Consider the following 18,973-nt stretch of genomic DNA (forward strand, 5'->3'; position numbering starts at 1 on the left):
GACACGCCCATCACACCAACAAAAACTGGTAAGAAAGTGACAGATTTTTATTTTCCAAGGTCATGGTAGGATGCAAATTGAACAGTATGACAGTGTATTTATTGTATCTGAGGTAAGCCAGCAGCACTCTGAGAATACATTTGTTCCAGATTATACAGAGTAAATTGCTAAATTCCAGGTTAACTTTGGTCATCTGACTTTCACATGGAAAACATTTGACACATGAACCTGAACATGTCTGACATTTTTTGTTCCCTAGTGGAGAGACAGCCAGCAGGAAAAGATATTGTGTTCTTGTTGGATGGATCTGATGGTACTAGAACTGGCTTCCCAGCTGTGAGAGACTTTGTCCAAAGAGTTGTAGAGACACTCAGTGTGGATGACAACAAAGACCGTGTCTCAGTGGTTCAGTACAGCAAAGATCCAGCTGCCCAATTCTATCTGAACACGTACACCACAAAAGGCGACATTCTTGACACTGTCAGAGGATTGAGGCACAAAGGTGGAAGACCCCTCAACACTGGAGCAGCTCTCCAGTACTTGAGGGATAATGTCTTCACGGCCTCTGCTGGAAGCAGGCTCCAGGAAGGAGTCCCACAGGTCCTAGTTTTGATAAGTGGTGGAAGGTCTTTTGACAGTGTTGATGCACCAGCCTCTGCTCTCAAAGAGCTGGGTGTCTTGACCTTTGCAATTGGAACCAGGAGTGCTGATAGCAAAGAACTGCAGAAGATATCCCACGACCCCAGCTATGCACTAACTGTGTCTGAATTCACTGACCTTCCCAATGTCCAACAACAACTTCAGTCCTCCGTGGAGGCTGTGGTTATCGAGGTCTCCCCAGAATCACCACCTGTTCCTGGTATGTTAACAAGCATGGCCCCTTACAGGCCTGAAAGACACATGATTTGTTTGACGTACACTCAGGCAAGGAAAATAAGTGTGACATTTGTGTAGTTGCATTTCAAGATGAGTGGAAAGTTTTCACCCATGGTTTTGATTAAATTAGCCAGTGTTAGGTGATTCAAAAACAAAAAATATTGACATCAAAGAAAATAAGACCACTTGATGATTAGCCCAGCAGCGTAGATTTTGCAAAAAATTCACCTGATGTCTTCCTCTCTTTTCTCAGTCGATACTGCCAAAAAGGATATTGTCTTCCTTCTGGATGGTTCTGATGGCACAAGGAATGGCTTCCCTGCCATGCTTGATTTTGTTAAGAGAGTGGTGGAGAAATTGAATGTAGGACCTGACAATGACCGTGTCTCTGTGGTCCAATACAGCAGAGATGCAGAGATCCATTTCTATCTGAACACATACACCACAAGACAGGATATTTTGGATACAGTCAGAGGGCTGAGACATAGAGGAGGCAGACCCCTCAACACCGGGGCAGCCCTCCAATACGTCAGGGACAACGCCTTTACAAACTCCTCCGGGAGCAGGCGCCTGCAAGGTGTTCCACAAATGTTGGTCCTGCTAAATGGTGGAAGGTCTTTTGACAATGTAGATACCCCAGCCTCTGCTCTCAAACAGCAGGGTGTCTATGTGATAGGCATTGGCACAAGGAACTCTGACAGTAGGGAGCTGCAGAAGATATCATATGACCCTAGTTACGCTCTATCAGTGTCTGATTTCACTGACCTCCCCAGTGCCCAGGAACAGCTCTCCTCTGTAATGAACACAGTGCTAACCAGGGCCATGCCCATCACACCAACAAAAACTGGTAAGAAAGTGACAGATTTTTATTTTCCAAGGTCATGGTAGGATGCAAATTGAACAGTATGACAGTGTATTTATTGTATCTGAGGTAAGCCAGCAGCACTCTGAGAATACATTTGTTCCAGATTATACAGAGTAAATTGCTAAATTCCAGGTTAGCTTTGGTCATCTGACTTTCACATGGAAAACATTTGACACATGAACCTGAACATGTCTGACATTTTTTGTTCCCTAGTGGAGAGACAGCCAGCAGGAAAAGATATTGTGTTCTTGTTGGATGGATCTGATGATACTAGAACTGGCTTCCCAGCTGTGAAAGACTTTGTCCAAAGAGTTGTAGAGACACTCAGTGTGGATGACAACAAAGACCGTGTCTCAGTGGTTCAGTACAGCAAAGATCCAGCTGCCCAATTCTATCTGAACACGTACACCACAAAAGGCGACATTCTTGACACTGTCAGAGGATTGAGGCACAAAGGTGGAAGACCCCTCAACACTGGAGCAGCTCTCCAGTACTTGAGGGATAATGTCTTCACGGCCTCTGCTGGAAGCAGGCTCCAGGAAGGAGTCCCACAGGTCCTAGTTTTGATAAGTGGTGGAAGGTCTTTTGACAGTGTTGATGCACCAGCCTCTGCTCTCAAAGAGCTGGGTGTCTTGACCTTTGCAATTGGAACCAGGAGTGCTGATAGCAAAGAACTGCAGAAGATATCCCACGACCCCAGCTATGCACTAACTGTGTCTGAATTCACTGACCTTCCCAATGTCCAACAACAACTTCAGTCCTCCGTGGAGGCTGTGGTTATCGAGGTCTCCCCAGAATCACCAACTGTTCCTGGTATGTTAACAAGCATGGCCCCTTACAGGCCTGATAGACACATGATTTGTTTGACCTACACTGAGGCAAGGAAAATAAGTGTGACATTTGTGTAGCTGTATTTCAAAATGAGGGGGAAGTTTTCTCCCATTGCTTACATTAAATTAGCCAGCGTTAAGTGATTCAAAAACAAAAAAAGAGAAATCAAATAAAAATAGCACCACTTGATGATTAGTCCAGCAGCGTAGATTCGGCAAAAAAATTCACCTGATGTCTTCCTCTCTTTTCTCAGTCGATACTGCCAAAAAGGATATTGTCTTCCTTCTGGATGGTTCTGATGGCACAAGGAATGGCTTCCCTGCCATGCTTGATTTTGTTAAGAGAGTGGTGGAGAAATTGAATGTAGGACCTGACAATGACCGTGTCTCTGTGGTCCAATACAGCAGAGATGCAGAGATCCATTTCTATCTGAACACATACACCACAAGACAGGATATTTTGGATACAGTCAGAGGGCTGAGACATAGAGGAGGCAGACCCCTCAACACCGGGGCAGCCCTCCAATACGTCAGGGACAACGCCTTTACAAACTCCTCCGGGAGCAGGCGCCTGCAAGGTGTTCCACAAATGTTGGTCCTGCTAAATGGTGGAAGGTCTTTTGACAATGTAGATACCCCAGCCTCTGCTCTCAAACAGCAGGGTGTCTATGTGATAGGCATTGGCACAAGGAACTCTGACAGTAGGGAGCTGCAGAAGATATCATATGACCCTAGTTACGCTCTATCAGTGTCTGATTTCACTGACCTCCCCAGTGCCCAGGAACAGCTCTCCTCTGTAATGAACACAGTGCTAACCAGGGCCATGCCCATCACACCAACAAAAACTGGTAAGAAAGTGACAGATTTTTATTTTCCAAGGTCATGGTAGGATGCAAATTGAACAGTATGACAGTGTATTTATTGTATCTGAGGTAAGCCAGCAGCACTCTGAGAATACATTTGTTCCAGATTATACAGAGTAAATTGCTAAATTCCAGGTTAGCTTTGGTCATCTGACTTTCACATGGAAAACATTTGACACATGAACCTGAACATGTCTGACATTTTTTGTTCCCTAGTGGAGAGACAGCCAGCAGGAAAAGATATTGTGTTCTTGTTGGATGGATCTGATGATACTAGAACTGGCTTCCCAGCTGTGAAAGACTTTGTCCAAAGAGTTGTAGAGACACTCAGTGTGGATGACAACAAAGACCGTGTCTCAGTGGTTCAGTACAGCAAAGATCCAGCTGCCCAATTCTATCTGAACACGTACACCACAAAAGGCGACATTCTTGACACTGTCAGAGGATTGAGGCACAAAGGTGGAAGACCCCTCAACACTGGAGCAGCTCTCCAGTACTTGAGGGATAATGTCTTCACGGCCTCTGCTGGAAGCAGGCTCCAGGAAGGAGTCCCACAGGTCCTAGTTTTGATAAGTGGTGGAAGGTCTTTTGACAGTGTTGATGCACCAGCCTCTGCTCTCAAAGAGCTGGGTGTCTTGACCTTTGCAATTGGAACCAGGAGTGCTGATAGCAAAGAACTGCAGAAGATATCCCACGACCCCAGCTATGCACTAACTGTGTCTGAATTCACTGACCTTCCCAATGTCCAACAACAACTTCAGTCCTCCGTGGAGGCTGTGGTTATCGAGGTCTCCCCAGAATCACCAACTGTTCCTGGTATGTTAACAAGCATGGCCCCTTACAGGCCTGATAGACACATGATTTGTTTGACCTACACTGAGGCAAGGAAAATAAGTGTGACATTTGTGTAGCTGTATTTCAAAATGAGGGGGAAGTTTTCTCCCATTGCTTACATTAAATTAGCCAGCGTTAAGTGATTCAAAAACAAAAAAAGAGAAATCAAATAAAAATAGCACCACTTGATGATTAGTCCAGCAGCGTAGATTCGGCAAAAAAATTCACCTGATGTTTTCCTGTCTTTTCTCAGTCGATACTGCTAAAAAGGATATCGTTTTCCTTCTGGATGGTTCTGATGGCACAAGGAATGGCTTCCCTGCCATGCTTGAGTTTGTTAAGAGAGTGGTGGAGAAATTGCATGTAGGACCTGACAATGACCGTGTCTCTGTGGTCCAATACAGCAGAGATGCAGAGATCCATTTCTATCTGAACACATACACCACAAGACAGGATATTTTGGATACAGTCAGAGGGCTGAGACATAGAGGAGGCAGACCCCTCAACACCGGGGCAGCCCTCCAATACGTCAGGGACAACGCCTTTACAAACTCCTCCGGGAGCAGGCGCCTGCAAGGTGTTCCACAAATGTTGGTCCTGCTAAATGGTGGAAGGTCTTTTGACAATGTAGATACCCCAGCCTCTGCTCTCAAACAGCAGGGTGTCTATGTGATAGGCATTGGCACAAGGAACTCTGACAGTAGGGAGCTGCAGAAGATATCATATGAGCCTAGTTACGTTCTATCAGTGTCTGATTTCACTGACCTCCCCAGTGCCCAGGAACAGCTCTCCTCTGTAATGAACACAGTGCTAACCAGGGCCACGCCCATCACACCAACAAAAACTGGTAAGAAAGTGACAGATTTTTATTTTCCAAGGTCATGGTAGGATGCAAATTGAACAGTATGACAGTGTATTTATTGTATCTGAGGTAAGCCAGCAGCACTCTGAGAATACATTTGTTCCAGTTTATACAGAGTACATTGCTAAATTCCAGGTTAGCTTTTGTCATCTGACTTTCACATGGAAAACATTTGACACATGAACCTGAACATGTCTGACATTTTTTGTTCCCTAGTGGAGAGACAGCCAGCAGGAAAAGATATTGTGTTCTTGTTGGATGGATCTGATGGTACTAGAACTGGCTTCCCAGCTGTGAGAGACTTTGTCCAAAGAGTTGTAGAGACACTCAGTGTGGATGACAACAAAGACCGTGTCTCAGTGGTTCAGTACAGCAAAGATCCAGCTGCCCAATTCTATCTGAACACGTACACCACAAAAGGCGACATTCTTGACACTGTCAGAGGATTGAGGCACAAAGGTGGAAGACCCCTCAACACTGGAGCAGCTCTCCAGTACTTGAGGGATAATGTCTTCACGGCCTCTGCTGGAAGCAGGCTCCAGGAAGGAGTCCCACAGGTCCTAGTTTTGATAAGTGGTGGAAGGTCTTTTGACAGTGTTGATGCACCAGCCTCTGCTCTCAAAGAGCTGGGTGTCTTGACCTTTGCAATTGGAACCAGGAGTGCTGATAGCAAAGAACTGCAGAAGATATCCCACGACCCCAGCTATACACTAACTGTGTCTGAATTCACTGACCTTCCCAATGTCCAACAACAACTTCAGTCCTCCGTGGAGGCTGTGGTTATCGAGGTCTCCCCAGAATCACCACCTGTTCCTGGTATGTTAACAAGCATGGCCCCTTACAGGCCTGAAAGACACATGATTTGTTTGACGTACACTCAGGCAAGGAAAATAAGTGTGACATTTGTGTAGTTGCATTTCAAGATGAGTGGAAAGTTTTCACCCATGGTTTTGATTAAATTAGCCAGTGTTAGGTGATTCAAAAACAAAAAAAATTGACATCAAAGAAAATAAGACCACTTGATGATTAGCCCAGCAGCGTAGATTTTGCAAAAAATTCACCTGATGTCTTCCTCTCTTTTCTCAGTCGATACTGCCAAAAAGGATATTGTCTTCCTTCTGGATGGTTCTGATGGCACAAGGAATGGCTTCCCTGCCATGCTTGATTTTCTTAAGAGAGTGGTGGAGAAATTGAATGTAGGACCTGACAATGACCGTGTCTCTGTGGTCCAATACAGCAGAGATGCAGAGATCCATTTCTATCTGAACACATACACCACAAGACAGGATATTTTGGATACAGTCAGAGGGCTGAGACATAGAGGAGGCAGACCCCTCAACACCGGGGCAGCCCTCCAATACGTCAGGGACAACGCCTTTACAAACTCCTCCGGGAGCAGGCGCCTGCAAGGTGTTCCACAAATGTTGGTCCTGCTAAATGGTGGAAGGTCTTTTGACAATGTAGATACCCCAGCCTCTGCTCTCAAACAGCAGGGTGTCTATGTGATAGGCATTGGCACAAGGAACTCTGACAGTAGGGAGCTGCAGAAGATATCATATGAGCCTAGTTACGCTCTATCAGTGTCTGATTTCACTGACCTCCCCAGTGCCCAGGAACAGCTCTCCTCTGTAATGAACACAGTGCTAACCAGGGCCACGCCCATCACACCAACAAAAACTGGTAAGAAAGTGACAGATTTTTATTTTCCAAGGTCATGGTAGGATGCAAATTGAACAGTATGACAGTGTATTTATTGTATCTGAGGTAAGCCAGCAGCACTCTGAGAATACATTTGTTCCAGTTTATACAGAGTACATTGCTAAATTCCAGGTTAGCTTTTGTCATCTGACTTTCACATGGAAAACATTTGACACATGAACCTGAACATGTCTGACATTTTTTGTTCCCTAGTGGACAGACAGCCAGCAGGAAAAGATATTGTGTTCTTGTTGGATGGATCTGATGGTACTAGAACTGGCTTCCCAGCTGTGAGAGACTTTGTCCAAAGAGTTGTAGAGACACTCAGTGTGGATGACAACAAAGACCGTGTCTCAGTGGTTCAGTACAGCAAAGATCCAGCTGCCCAATTCTATCTGAACACGTACACCACAAAAGGCGACATTCTTGACACTGTCAGAGGATTGAGGCACAAAGGTGGAAGACCCCTCAACACTGGAGCAGCTCTCCAGTACTTGAGGGATAATGTCTTCACGGCCTCTGCTGGAAGCAGGCTCCAGGAAGGAGTCCCACAGGTCCTAGTTTTGATAAGTGGTGGAAGGTCTTTTGACAGTGTTGATGCACCAGCCTCTGCTCTCAAAGAGCTGGGTGTCTTGACCTTTGCAATTGGAACCAGGAGTGCTGATAGCAAAGAACTGCAGAAGATATCCCACGACCCCAGCTATGCACTAACTGTGTCTGAATTCACTGACCTTCCCAATGTCCAACAACAACTTCAGTCCTCCGTGGAGGCTGTGGTTATCGAGGTCTCCCCAGAATCACCACCTGTTCCTGGTATGTTAACAAGCATGGCCCCTTACAGGCCTGAAAGACACATGATTTGTTTGACGTACACTCAGGCAAGGAAAATAAGTGTGACATTTGTGTAGTTGCATTTCAAGATGAGTGGAAAGTTTTCACCCATGGTTTTGATTAAATTAGCCAGTGTTAGGTGATTCAAAAACAAAAAAAATTGACATCAAAGAAAATCAGACCACTTGATGATTAGCCCAGCAGCGTAGATTTTGCAAAAAATTCACCTGATGTCTTCCTCTCTTTTCTCAGTCGATACTGCCAAAAAGGATATTGTCTTCCTTCTGGATGGTTCTGATGGCACAAGGAATGGCTTCCATGCTATGCTTGATTTTGTTAAGAGAGTGGTGGAGAAATTGAATGTAGGACCTGACAATGACCGTGTCTCTGTGGTCCAATACAGCAGAGATGCAGAGATCCATTTCTATCTGAACACATACACCACAAGACAGGATATTTTGGATACAGTCAGAGGGCTGAGACATAGAGGAGGCAGACCCCTCAACACCGGGGCAGCCCTCCAATACGTCAGGGACAACGCCTTTACAAAGTCCTCCGGGAGCAGGCGCCTGCAAGGTGTTCCACAAATGTTGGTCCTGCTAAATGGTGGAAGGTCTTTTGACAATGTAGATACCCCAGCCTCTGCTCTCAAACAGCAGGGTGTCTATGTGATAGGCATTGGCACAAGGAACTCTGACAGTAGGGAGCTGCAGAAGATATCATATGACCCTAGTTACGCTCTATCAGTGTCTGATTTCACTGACCTCCCCAGTGCCCAGGAACAGCTCTCCTCTGTAATGAACACAGTGCTAACCAGGGCCACGCCCATCACACCAACAAAAACTGGTAAGAAAGTGACAGATTTTTATTTTCCAAGGTCATGGTAGGATGCAAATTGAACAGTATGACAGTGTATTTATTGTATCTGAGGTAAGCCAGCAGCACTCTGAGAATACATTTGTTCCAGTTTATACAGAGTACATTGCTAAATTCCAGGTTAGCTTTTGTCATCTGACTTTCACATGGAAAACATTTGACACATGAACCTGAACATGTCTGACATTTTTTGTTCCCTAGTGGAGAGACAGCCAGCAGGAAAAGATATTGTGTTCTTGTTGGATGGATCTGATGGTACTAGAACTGGCTTCCCAGCTGTGAGAGACTTTGTCCAAAGAGTTGTAGAGACACTCAGTGTGGATGACAACAAAGACCGTGTCTCAGTGGTTCAGTACAGCAAAGATCCAGCTGCCCAATTCTATCTGAACACGTACACCACAAAAGGCGACATTCTTGACACTGTCAGAGGATTGAGGCACAAAGGTGGAAGACCCCTCAACACTGGAGCAGCTCTCCAGTACTTGAGGGATAATGTCTTCACGGCCTCTGCTGGAAGCAGGCTCCAGGAAGGAGTCCCACAGGTCCTAGTTTTGATAAGTGGTGGAAGGTCTTTTGACAGTGTTGATGCACCAGCCTCTGCTCTCAAAGAGCTGGGTGTCTTGACCTTTGCAATTGGAACCAGGAGTGCTGATAGCAAAGAACTGCAGAAGATATCCCACGACCCCAGCTATGCACTAACTGTGTCTGAATTCACTGACCTTCCCAATGTCCAACAACAACTTCAGTCCTCCGTGGAGGCTGTGGTTATCGAGGTCTCCCCAGAATCACCAACTGTTCCTGGTATGTTAACAAGCATGGCCCCTTACAGGCCTGATAGACACATGATTTGTTTGACCTACACTGAGGCAAGGAAAATAAGTGTGACATTTGTGTAGCTGAATTTCAAAATGAGGGGGAAGTTTTCTCCCATTGCTTACATTAAATTAGCCAGCGTTAAGTGATTCAAAAACAAAAAAAGAGAAATCAAATAAAAATAGCACCACTTGATGATTAGTCCAGCAGCGTAGATTCGGCAAAAAAATTCACCTGATGTTTTCCTGTCTTTTCTCAGTCGATACTGCTAAAAAGGATATCGTTTTCCTTCTGGATGGTTCTGATGGCACAAGGAATGGCTTCCCTGCCATGCTTGAGTTTGTTAAGAGAGTGGTAGAGAAATTGAATGTAGGACCTGACAATGACCGTGTCTCTGTGGTCCAATACAGCAGAGATGCAGAGATCCATTTCTATCTGAACACATACACCACAAGACAGGATATTTTGGATACAGTCAGAGGGCTGAGACATAGAGGAGGCAGACCCCTCAACACCGGGGCAGCCCTCCAATACGTCAGGGACAACGCCTTTACAAACTCCTCCGGGAGCAGGCGCCTGCAAGGTGTTCCACAAATGTTGGTCCTGCTAAATGGTGGAAGGTCTTTTGACAATGTAGATACCCCAGCCTCTGCTCTCAAACAGCAGGGTGTCTATGTGATAGGCATTGGCACAAGGAACTCTGACAGTAGGGAGCTGCAGAAGATATCATATGAGCCTAGTTACGCTCTATCAGTGTCTGATTTCACTGACCTCCCCAGTGCCCAGGAACAGCTCTCCTCTGTAATGAACACAGTGCTAACCAGGGCCACGCCCATCACACCAACAAAAACTGGTAAGAAAGTGACAGATTTTTATTTTCCAAGGTCATGGTAGGATGCAGATTGAACAGTATGACAGTGTATTTATTGTATCTGAGGTAAGCCAGCAGCACTCTGAGAATACATTTGTTCCAGTTTATACAGAGTACATTGCTAAATTCCAGGTTAGCTTTTGTCATCTGACTTTCACATGGAAAACATTTGACACATGAACCTGAACATGTCTGACATTTTTTGTTCCCTAGTGGAGAGACAGCCAGCAGGAAAAGATATTGTGTTCTTGTTGGATGGATCTGATGGTACTAGAACTGGCTTCCCAGCTGTGAGAGACTTTGTCCAAAGAGTTGTAGAGACACTCAGTGTGGATGACAACAAAGACCGTGTCTCAGTGGTTCAGTACAGCAAAGATCCAGCTGCCCAATTCTATCTGAACACGTACACCACAAAAGGCGACATTCTTGACACTGTCAGAGGATTGAGGCACAAAGGTGGAAGACCCCTCAACACTGGAGCAGCTCTCCAGTACTTGAGGGATAATGTCTTCACGGCCTCTGCTGGAAGCAGGCTCCAGGAAGGAGTCCCACAGGTCCTAGTTTTGATAAGTGGTGGAAGGTCTTTTGACAGTGTTGATGCACCAGCCTCTGCTCTCAAAGAGCTGGGTGTCTTGACCTTTGCAATTGGAACCAGGAGTGCTGATAGCAAAGAACTGCAGAAGATATCCCACGACCCCAGCTATGCACTAACTGTGTCTGAATTCACTGACCTTCCCAATGTCCAACAACAACTTCAGTCCTCCGTGGAGGCTGTGGTTATCGAGGTCTCCCCAGAATCACCACCTGTTCCTGGTATGTTAACAAGCATGGCCCCTTACAGGCCTGAAAGACACATGATTTGTTTGACGTACACTCAGGCAAGGAAAATAAGTGTGACATTTGTGTAGTTGCATTTCAAGATGAGTGGAAAGTTTTCACCCATGGTTTTGATTAAATTAGCCAGTGTTAGGTGATTCAAAAACAAAAAAAATTGACATCAAAGAAAATAAGACCACTTGATGATTAGCCCAGCAGCGTAGATTTTGCAAAAAATTCACCTGATGTCTTCCTCTCTTTTCTCAGTCGATACTGCCAAAAAGGATATTGTCTTCCTTCTGGATGGTTCTGATGACACAAGGAATGGCTTCCCTGCCATGCTTGATTTTGTTAAGAGAGTGGTGGAGAAATTGAATGTAGGACCTGACAATGACCGTGTGTCTGTGGTCCAATACAGCAGAGATGCAGAGATCCATTTCTATCTGAACACATACACCACAAGACAGGATATTTTGGATACAGTCAAAGGGCTGAGACATAGAGGAGGCAGACCCCTCAACACCGGGGCAGCCCTCCAATACGTCAGGGACAACGCCTTTACAAACTCCTCCGGGAGCAGGCGCCTGCAAGGTGTTCCACAAATGTTGGTCCTGCTAAATGGTGGAAGGTCTTTTGACAATGTAGATACCCCAGCCTCTGCTCTCAAACAGCAGGGTGTCTATGTGATAGGCATTGGCACAAGGAACTCTGACAGTAGGGAGCTGCAGAAGATATCATATGAGCCTAGTTACGCTCTATCAGTGTCTGATTTCACTGACCTCCCCAGTGCCCAGGAACAGCTCTCCTCTGTAATGAACACAGTGCTAACCAGGGCCACGCCCATCACACCAACAAAAACTGGTAAGAAAGTGACAGATTTTTATTTTCCAAGGTCATGGTAGGATGCAGATTGAACAGTATGACAGTGTATTTATTGTATCTGAGGTAAGCCAGCAGCACTCTGAGAATACATTTGTTCCAGTTTATACAGAGTACATTGCTAAATTCCAGGTTAGCTTTTGTCATCTGACTTTCACATGGAAAACATTTGACACATGAACCTGAACATGTCTGACATTTTTTGTTCCCTAGTGGAGAGACAGCCAGCAGGAAAAGATATTGTGTTCTTGTTGGATGGATCTGATGGTACTAGAACTGGCTTCCCAGCTGTGAGAGACTTTGTCCAAAGAGTTGTAGAGACACTCAGTGTGGATGACAACAAAGACCGTGTCTCAGTGGTTCAGTACAGCAAAGATCCAGCTGCCCAATTCTATCTGAACACGTACACCACAAAAGGCGACATTCTTGACACTGTCAGAGGATTGAGGCACAAAGGTGGAAGACCCCTCAACACTGGAGCAGCTCTCCAGTACTTGAGGGATAATGTCTTCACGGCCTCTGCTGGAAGCAGGCTCCAGGAAGGAGTCCCACAGGTCCTAGTTTTGATAAGTGGTGGAAGGTCTTTTGACAGTGTTGATGCACCAGCCTCTGCTCTCAAAGAGCTGGGTGTCTTGACCTTTGCAATTGGAACCAGGAGTGCTGATAGCAAAGAACTGCAGAAGATATCCCACGACCCCAGCTATGCACTAACTGTGTCTGAATTCACTGACCTTCCCAATGTCCAACAACAACTTCAGTCCTCCGTGGAGGCTGTGGTTATCGAGGTCTCCCCAGAATCACCAACTGTTCCTGGTATGTTAACAAGCATGGCCCCTTACAGGCCTGATAGACACATGATTTGTTTGACCTACACTGAGGCAAGGAAAATAAGTGTGACATTTGTGTAGCTGAATTTCAAAATGAGGGGGAAGTTTTCTCCCATTGCTTACATTAAATTAGCCAGCGTTAAGTGATTCAAAAACAAAAAAAGAGAAATCAAATAAAAATAGCACCACTTGATGATTAGTCCAGCAGCGTAGATTCGGCAAAAAAATTCACCTGATGTTTTCCTGTCTTTTCTCAGTCGATACTGCTAAAAAGGATATCGTTTTCCTTCTGGATGGTTCTGATGGCACAAGGAATGGCTTCCCTGCCATGCTTGAGTTTGTTAAGAGAGTGGTAGAGAAATTGAATGTAGGACCTGACAATGACCGTGTCTCTGTGGTCCAATACAGCAGAGATGCAGAGATCCATTTCTATCTGAACACATACACCACAAGACAGGATATTTTGGATACAGTCAGAGGGCTGAGACATAGAGGAGGCAGACCCCTCAACACCGGGGCAGCCCTCCAATACGTCAGGGACAACGCCTTTACAAAGTCCTCCGGGAGCAGGCGCCTGCAAGGTGTTCCACAAATGTTGGTCCTGCTAAATGGTGGAAGGTCTTTTGACAATGTAGATACCCCAGCCTCTGCTCTCAAACAGCAGGGTGTCTATGTGATAGGCATTGGCACAAGGAACTCTGACAGTAGGGAGCTGCAGAAGATATCATATGACCCTAGTTACGCTCTATCAGTGTCTGATTTCACTGACCTCCCCAGTGCCCAGGAACAGCTCTCCTCTGTAATGAACACAGTGCTAACCAGGGCCACGCCCATCACACCAACAAAAACTGGTAAGAAAGTGACAGATTTTTATTTTCCAAGGTCATGGTAGGATGCAAATTGAACAGTATGACAGTGTATTTATTGTATCTGAGGTAAGCCAGCAGCACTCTGAGAATACATTTGTTCCAGTTTATACAGAGTACATTGCTAAATTCCAGGTTAGCTTTTGTCATCTGACTTTCACATGGAAAACATTTGACACATGAACCTGAACATGTCTGACATTTTTTGTTCCCTAGTGGAGAGACAGCCAGCAGGAAAAGATATTGTGTTCTTGTTGGATGGATCTGATGGTACTAGAACTGGCTTCCCAGCTGTGAGAGACTTTGTCCAAAGAGTTGTAGAGACACTCAGTGTGGATGACAACAAAGACCGTGTCTCAGTGGTTCAGTACAGCAAAGATCCAGCTGCCCAATTCTATCTGAACACGTACACCACAAAAGGCGACATTCTTGACACTGTCAGAGGATTGAGGCACAAAGGTGGAAGACCCCTCAACACTGGAGCAGCTCTCCAGTACTTGAGGGATAATGTCTTCACGGCCTCTGCTGGAAGCAGGCTCCAGGAAGGAGTCCCACAGGTCCTAGTTTTGATAAGTGGTGGAAGGTCTTTTGACAGTGTTGATGCACCAGCCTCTGCTCTCAAAGAGCTGGGTGTCTTGCCCTTTGCAATTGGAACCAGGAGTGCTGATAGCAAAGAACTGCAGAAGATATCCCACGACCCCAGCTATGCACTAACTGTGTCTGAATTCACTGACCTTCCCAATGTCCAACAACAACTTCAGTCCTCCGTGGAGGCTGTGGTTATCGAGGTCTCCCCAGAATCACCACCTGTTCCTGGTATGTTAACAAGCATGGCCCCTTACAGGCCTGAAAGACACATGATTTGTTTGACGTACACTCAGGCAAGGAAAATAAGTGTGACATTTGTGTAGTTGCATTTCAAGATGAGTGGAAAGTTTTCACCCATGGTTTTGATTAAATTAGCCAGTGTTAGGTGATTCAAAAACAAAAAAAATTGACATCAAAGAAAATAAGACCACTTGATGATTAGCCCAGCAGCGTAGATTTTGCAAAAAATTCACCTGATGTCTTCCTCTCTTTTCTCAGTCGATACTGCCAAAAAGGATATTGTCTTCCTTCTGGATGGTTCTGATGGCACAAGGAATGGCTTCCCTGCCATGCTTGATTTTGTTAAGAGAGTGGTGGAGAAATTGAATGTAGGACCTGACAATGACCGTGTCTCTGTGGTCCAATACAGCAGAGATGCAGAGATCCATTTCTATCTGAACACATACACCACAAGACAGGATATTTTGGATACAGTCAGAGGGCTGAGACATAGAGGAGGCAGACCCCTCAACACCGGGGCAGCCCTCCAATACGTCAGGGACAACGCCTTTACAAACTCCTCCGGGAGCAGGCGCCTGCAAGGTGTTCCACAAATGTTGGTCCTGCTAAATGGTGGAAGGTCTTTTGACAATGTAGATACCCCAGCCTCTGCTCTCAAACAGCAGGGTGTCTATGTGATAGGCATTGGCACAAGGAACTCTGACAGTAGGGAGCTGCAGAAGATATCATATGAGCCTAGTTACGCTCTATCAGTGTCTGATTTCACTGACCTCCCCAGTGCCCAGGAACAGCTCTCCTCTGTAATGAACACAGTGCTAACCAGGGCCACGCCCATCACACCGACAAAAACTGGTAAGAAAGTGACAGATATTTATTTTCCAAGGTCATGGTAGGATGCAAATTGAACAGTATGACAGTGTATTTATTGTATCTGAGGTAAGCCAGCAGCACTCTGAGAATACATTTGTTCCAGTTTATACAGAGTACATTGCTAAATTCCAGGTTAGCTTTTGTCATCTGACTTTCACATGGAAAACATTTGACACATGAACCTGAACATGTCTGACATTTTTTGTTCCCTAGTGGAGAGACAGCCAGCAGGAAAAGATATTGTGTTCTTGTTGGATGGATCTGATGGTACTAGAACTGGCTTCCCAGCTGTGAGAGACTTTGTCCAAAGAGTTGTAGAGACACTCAGTGTGGATGACAACAAAGACCGTGTCTCAGTGGTTCAGTACAGCAAAGATCCAGCTGCCCAATTCTATCTGAACACGTACACCACAAAAGGCGACATTCTTGACACTGTCAGAGGATTGAGGCACAAAGGTGGAAGACCCCTCAACACTGGAGCAGCTCTCCAGTACTTGAGGGATAATGTCTTCACGGCCTCTGCTGGAAGCAGGCTCCAGGAAGGAGTCCCACAGGTCCTAGTTTTGATAAGTGGTGGAAGGTCTTTTGACAGTGTTGATGCACCAGCCTCTGCTCTCAAAGAGCTGGGTGTCTTGACCTTTGCAATTGGAACCAGGAGTGCTGATAGCAAAGAACTGCAGAAGATATCCCACGACCCCAGCTATGCACTAACTGTGTCTGAATTCACTGACCTTCCCAATGTCCAACAACAACTTCAGTCCTCCGTGGAGGCTGTGGTTATCGAGGTCTCCCCAGAATCACCACCTGTTCCTGGTATGTTAACAAGCATGGCCCCTTACAGGCCTGAAAGACACATGATTTGTTTGACGTACACTCAGGCAAGGAAAATAAGTGTGACATTTGTGTAGTTGCATTTCAAGATGAGTGGAAAGTTTTCACCCATGGTTTTGATTAAATTAGCCAGTGTTAGGTGATTCAAAAACAAAAAAAATTGACATCAAAGAAAATAAGACCACTTGATGATTAGCCCAGCAGCGTAGATTTTGCAAAAAATTCACCTGATGTCTTCCTCTCTTTTCTCAGTCGATACTGCCAAAAAGGATATTGTCTTCCTTCTGGATGGTTCTGATGACACAAGGAATGGCTTCCCTGCCATGCTTGATTTTGTTAAGAGAGTGGTGGAGAAATTGAATGTAGGACCTGACAATGACCGTGTGTCTGTGGTCCAATACAGCAGAGATGCAGAGATCCATTTCTATCTGAACACATACACCACAAGACAGGATATTTTGGATACAGTCAAAGGGCTGAGACATAGAGGAGGCAGACCCCTCAACACCGGGGCAGCCCTCCAATACGTCAGGGACAACGCCTTTACAAACTCCTCCGGGAGCAGGCGCCTGCAAGGTGTTCCACAAATGTTGGTCCTGCTAAATGGTGGAAGGTCTTTTGACAATGTAGATACCCCAGCCTCTGCTCTCAAACAGCAGGGTGTCTATGTGATAGGCATTGGCACAAGGAACTCTGACAGTAGGGAGCTGCAGAAGATATCATATGAGCCTAGTTACGCTCTATCAGTGTCTGATTTCACTGACCTCCCCAGTGCCCAGGAACAGCTCTCCTCTGTAATGAACACAGTGCTAACCAGGGCCACGCCCATCACACCAACAAAAACTGGTAAGAAAGTGACAGATTTTTATTTTCCAAGGTCATGGTAGGATGCAAATTGAACAGTATGACAGTGTATTTATTGTATCTGAGGTAAGCCAGCAGCACTCTGAGAATACATTTGTTCCAGTTTATACAGAGTACATTGCTAAATTCCAGGTTAGCTTTTGTCATCTGACTTTCACATGGAAAACATTTGACACATGAACCTGAACATGTCTGACATTTTTTGTTCCCTAGTGGAGAGACAGCCAGCAGGAAAAGATATTGTGTTCTTGTTGGATGGATCTGATGGTACTAGAACTGGCTTCCCAGCTGTGAGAGACTTTGTCCAAAGAGTTGTAGAGACACTCAGTGTGGATGACAACAAAGACCGTGTCTCAGTGGTTCAGTACAGCAAAGATCCAGCTGCCCAATTCTATCTGAACACGTACACCACAAAAGGCGACATTCTTGACACTGTCAGAGGATTGAGGCACAAAGGTGGAAGACCCCTCAACACTGGAGCAGCTCTCCAGTACTTGAGGGATAATGTCTTCACGGCCTCTGCTGGAAGCAGGCTCCAGGAAGGAGTCCCACAGGTCCTAGTTTTGATAAGTGGTGGAAGGTCTTTTGACAGTGTTGATGCACCAGCCTCTGCTCTCAAAGAGCTGGGTGTCTTGACCTTTGCAATTGGAACCAGGAGTGCTGATAGCAAAGAACTGCAGAAGATATCCCACGACCCCAGCTATGCACTAACTGTGTCTGAATTCACTGACCTTCCCAATGTCCAACAACAACTTCAGTCCTCCGTGGAGGCTGTGGTTATCGAGGTCTCCCCAGAATCACCAATTGTTCCTGGTATGTTAACAAACACGTCCCCCCACTGGCCAGATAGACACATGATTGTTTGACCTACACTGAGGCAAGGAAAATAAGTGTGACATTTGTGTAGCTGTATTTCAAAATGAGGGGGAAGTTTTCTCCCATTGCTTACATTAAATTAGCCAGCGTTAAGTGATTCAAAAACAAAAAAAGAGAAATCAAATAAAAATAGCACCACTTGATGATTAGTCCAGCAGCGTAGATTCGGCAAAAAAATTCACCTGATGTTTTCCTGTCTTTTCTCAGTCGATACTGCTAAAAAGGATATCGTTTTCCTTCTGGATGGTTCTGATGGCACAAGGAATGGCTTCCCTGCCATGCTTGAGTTTGTTAAGAGAGTGGTAGAGAAATTGAATGTAGGACCTGACAATGACCGTGTCTCTGTGGGCCAATACAGCAGAGATGCAGAGATCCATTTCTATCTGAACACATACACCACAAGACAGGATATTTTGGATACAGTCAGAGGGCTGAGACATAGAGGAGGCAGACCCCTCAACACCGGGGCAGCCCTCCAATACGTCAGGGACAACGCCTTTACAAAGTCCTCCGGGAGCAGGCGCCTGCAAGGTGTTCCACAAATGTTGGTCCTGCTAAATGGTGGAAGGTCTTTTGACAATGTAGATACCCCAGCCTCTGCTCTCAAACAGCAGGGTGTCTATGTGATAGGCATTGGCACAAGGAACTCTGACAGTAGGGAGCTGCAGAAGATATCATATGACCCTAGTTACGCTCTATCAGTGTCTGATTTCACTGACCTCCCCAGTGCCCAGGAACAGCTCTCCTCTGTAATGAACACAGTGCTAACCAGGGCCACGCCCATCACACCAACAAAAACTGGTAAGAAAGTGACAGATTTTTATTTTCCAAGGTCATGGTAGGATGCAAATTGAACAGTATGACAGTGTATTTATTGTATCTGAGGTAAGCCAGCAGCACTCTGAGAATACATTTGTTCCAGTTTATACAGAGTACATTGCTAAATTCCAGGTTAGCTTTTGTCATCTGACTTTCACATGGAAAACATTTGACACATGAACCTGAACATGTCTGACATTTTTTGTTCCCTAGTGGAGAGACAGCCAGCAGGAAAAGATATTGTGTTCTTGTTGGATGGATCTGATGGTACTAGAACT

General features: G+C 45.5%; 1 protein-coding gene across 4 annotated transcripts in view; it reads left to right on the plus strand.

The window, feature by feature from the left end:
- LOC132987123 (collagen alpha-3(VI) chain-like) overlaps nucleotides 1-18,973 on the plus strand; it is a 112,945-nt gene that overhangs the window by 57,006 nt on the left and 36,966 nt on the right. The window lies entirely within an intron of this gene.

Source organism: Labrus mixtus, chromosome 13 (genome assembly GCF_963584025.1).
Source record: "Labrus mixtus chromosome 13, fLabMix1.1, whole genome shotgun sequence".
Lineage (NCBI taxonomy): Eukaryota > Metazoa > Chordata > Actinopteri > Labriformes > Labridae > Labrus > Labrus mixtus.